This window comes from Scylla paramamosain, chromosome 32 (assembly GCF_035594125.1).
Source record: "Scylla paramamosain isolate STU-SP2022 chromosome 32, ASM3559412v1, whole genome shotgun sequence".
In the NCBI taxonomy this organism is placed as follows: domain Eukaryota; kingdom Metazoa; phylum Arthropoda; class Malacostraca; order Decapoda; family Portunidae; genus Scylla; species Scylla paramamosain.
In genome coordinates, this window is record NC_087182.1 from 15,420,420 (window position 1) to 15,424,544 (window position 4,125).

Genomic DNA, 4,125 nt, shown 5'->3' on the forward strand with positions numbered 1-4,125 from the left:
CTCGCCGATAAATTTTTCATTTGCAGATAGGATATCTTCGGGAATGCACACAACATCTTCTAGATCTAGAGGCGCCTCCTCTGCAGCACGCGCCGCCTCTTCATTCTTCATGTCCTCATGAGCAACGAGCCACACTTGTTGAGGAGCCCAGGACATCTCAGTCACAGCTGCCTGTGACCGAGCGGTAGTCCTAGACTCCCTCGCTGCCTTCACCCGCAGCCGCTCCCTGATGGCGGCCTCCCGGCGCGCCCATGCCACTCGTGCGGGGCCGTTCGGTGGCGGTGCCATGTCTTGCATACCGTTAAACTCTTTCTTACCATCATGCTTGACATTCTTGCAACCATTCACTGTTCTGCGTGACGAACGTTGCTCTTTCGCTTCCTCACGCCGCATGTCACGCTTTGTGGTCCTGGTGCGGCCAGCACGGCTCCCATTGCAGGGCGTGCTGGACCCTCGCACGGCATTCTGGCCGCCAATCTTTGCAACGAGAAGCCTCTCCCTGATGGCAGCCAGTGTTCGCGCCCAGGCCACTAGAGCGGGGCCCGGGGCCGGCGACCGTGGTGGTGTGGACGCCAGCACGGTTGTGTTTTCGTCAAGCATTGCACTCATCACACGGGTGTGGGGTGTGGCAGTAGTGTGCGGCTTGGTTTTGGAGTAACCCATGGTTCAGTTACTTGTATGTTATTGGAAGGTAGCCCCTTCCTTTACCTGAAATGGAAGCCGCGCCATGGCCTAACTTAACTCCAAGCTTAGTGTTAGGAACTCAGACGGCCAATCACGTGCGGCCGTTATCCTCGCCTTGGCCAATCACATTCACCCAGCCTTCCTCCCCCGTATCCCATCCCGACCAGTGCTATTAGAGAGAGAGAGAGAGAGAGAGAGAGAGAGAGAGAGAGAGAGAGAGAGAGTTAAGGAAAGATGTCAACTAGACAAAAGCACCAAAGGAAGTAAGAGTCAAACTCTTCCAACGCTGTCCATTAGCATTTACCTTATCTTCCTGTTGGAAGTTTGCCTATATTCAGCCTGTTCCTAAAATGGGTGTCCTCTCTAATCCCTCAAACTACTGACATATTGTTTTAATTTCTTACCTTTCTAAAGTTTTTGAATCTGTCCTCAACGGAAAGATTCTTAAACATCTACCACTTCACAACTTTATATCTGATCACCAGTATGGGTTTTGTCGAGGTCGCTCTACTGGTGATCTTCTGGCTTTCCTAACTGAGTCCTGGTCATCATCTTTTAGAGATTTTGGTGAAAATTTCGCCGTTGCCTTAGAAATATAAAAAATACTTGATATAGTCTGGCACAAAGCTTTGATTTCCAAACTACCCTCCTACGGCTTCTATCCTTCTCTTAGTAATTCATCTCAAGTTTCCTTTCTGTTCTGTTCCGTTCTGTTGCTGCTGTGGTAGACAGTCACTGTTATTCTCTTAAGTTTATTAACAGTGGTGTTCCTTGGGTTCTGTCTTGTTACCAACTCTATTCCTATTGTTCATTAAAGATCTAAGCCAAACTTCTTGTCCGATCCACTCCTACGCTGATGATACCACCCTGCACTTTTCCACGTCTTTTCATAAACATCCAACCCTTCAGAAATTAAACAGCTCACGGAAGGAAGCCACAGAACGTGTGACTTTCGATCCCTCTAAAATATTTGATTGGGGCAGAGCAAACTTAGTGATGTTCAATGACTCGAACGTTCAATTTCTGATTCGGGTAGAATACCTCGAACATTCAATTCCTCCATCCATCCACTCGACAACACATTCCAGACAACTATCCCCTCTTGTTCAATGACACTCAACTGTCCCCCTCTTCTACGCTGAACATCTTCGGTCTGTTCTTTACTTATAGTCTGAACTGGAAACCTCACATCTCATCCCTATCTAAAACAGTTTTTTATGAAGTTAGGCATTCTGCGCCGTCTCTGCCAATTTTTGTATTCCACACAGCTGCTACCTTCGTACAGGGACTTAAACCGTCCATGTATGGAGTATGCTTCACATATATGGGGTGGTTTCATTCATACCGCTCTTTTAAAGAGGGTCGAATCAAAACCATTTCGTCTTATCAACTTCTCTTCTCTAACTAACTTGTCTTCAGCCTCTCTCTCATCGCCGCAATGTTGCATCTCTTCGTATCTTCTACAGCTATTTTCACGCTAACTGTTCCTCTGATCCTGCTAACTGCATACCTCCCCTCCTCCCGCGGCCTCGCTGCACTAGACTTTCTTCTTTCTTTCACCCCTATTCTGTCCACCTCTCTAATGCAAGAGTTAACCATTATTCTCTACTATTCATTTCCTTTTCTGGTAAACTCTAAAATTCCCTGCCTACCTTTTATATTTCCACCTTCCTGTGACTTAAAGCCTTTAAAAATAGAGGTTTCAAGACATTTATCCTCCAATCTTTGGCGATCGTTTCGGATCTGTTTCAGGAATGACACTTCAGTGGGTCTTCTTTCTCTCATTCTTGCTTTCCTTGGCCCGTGCTCCTCCTACATAAAAAAAAAAAAAATCCATTATTTTCTTCTTCAGCCTCCTTCTTTTCTACACACACACACACACACACACACACACACACACACACACACACACACACACACACACACACACACACACACACACACAGAGAGAGACACGCACACACCTCATAGCCAGTATGTAATTTTTCGGGAATATTCTCGTAGTGTGAAGAAGTACGAAGGAAAAAGGAAGAAAGATGAGAAGGTAGAGGAGGAATAAGGGGAGGAGGAAGAGGGAGATGAAAAATAATTAGAAAGTCTCTCTCTCTCTCTCTCTCTCTCTCTCTCTCTCTCTCTCTCTCTCTCTCTCTCTCTCTCTCTCTCTCTCTCTCTCTCTCTCTCTCTCTCTCTCTCTCTCTCTCTCTCTCTCTCTACACACACACACACACACACACACACACACACACACACACACACACACACACACACACACACACACACACACACACACACACACACCACAATAACAGCTCGTTCACAAGCACACGATGCGCATAACATTGGTAAAGGATGTAAGTGAAAAGTGTGGGGTAGTGGGGATCGATCCTTAGACTAGACTGTTGTATCTGTTATAAGTGTGTGTGTGTGTGTGTGTGTGTGTGTGTGTTGAAAGGTAGTTCATGTTATCCTCTTAGCTGACAGAATCCAAAATGTTGCGCTTTCGTCTGTTCTTCACACGTCCCTGAGCTTGTTGGGCCGTTCTGTGAGGGAAGATTAAGTTCACTGTAACGTTCTCCAGCGACCAGAGCACAAACGTGGCGGGAACTAATAAGGACCTGTAATTAAGAAGGTTACGCCCCCCTAAAGAATGTAGTACGTAGTTCCCCGTGTGTAAACATGTGGCAGTGAGGCAAAACAGGAGCCCAGCCTGAGTTTCCTGGCGAGGGAGGCGCTATACACACCACCAGAGAGTGTCCTTGGCTAATGGTATTTGAGACGAGTCCTTTGCACGGCCCTTCACGGCAGAGTGTTAATTGAAACTTTCCCTCTGCTTCTCATAATGTAACAATCCGTCTGTCTCCTCGCAATATTACATCTCTGGAGAACCGTTGCAAGGACAGGCTGGTAAGTGACACTTGTATGAGAGGAAGGGCGTCCTTTGCATGGCTCCTCAGTGTTGTATCGCCCCACGTGTTTGTCATATCGTAACAATCAGCTTGCCTCCCTGTAATATGAAACCTCTCGGGAACTGTAATGAAAGCAGATTAGTGGCTGTCACACCAACGGCTTAATGATGTGACTGTCTCCAGACGATAACCAGGACACGAGTCTCCTTGAGGGTGAGTGAGGCGCTGCGATGGTTATGACGCCTTGCCAACACGACCACTGCAGGAAGAGTGGCCTGGGTGGTCGTGGAGAGAGGCGGTGTAGGAGAGCTGCCTAGGTCACGGTGCCAGGCTGGTAAGGCGGCGCGGCCTGGCGTGAGGGAGGGTCTTTACTGCCTCGCCTCCTCGTGTTAATCACTCAAGATCCACATGAATCATGACCCTCCACAACATTCTCGGAAAAATAACGAGGAAACAAAACACACGCAAGGAAACCACCTATAAAAACTGGGTATATATATATATATATATATATATATATATATATATATATATA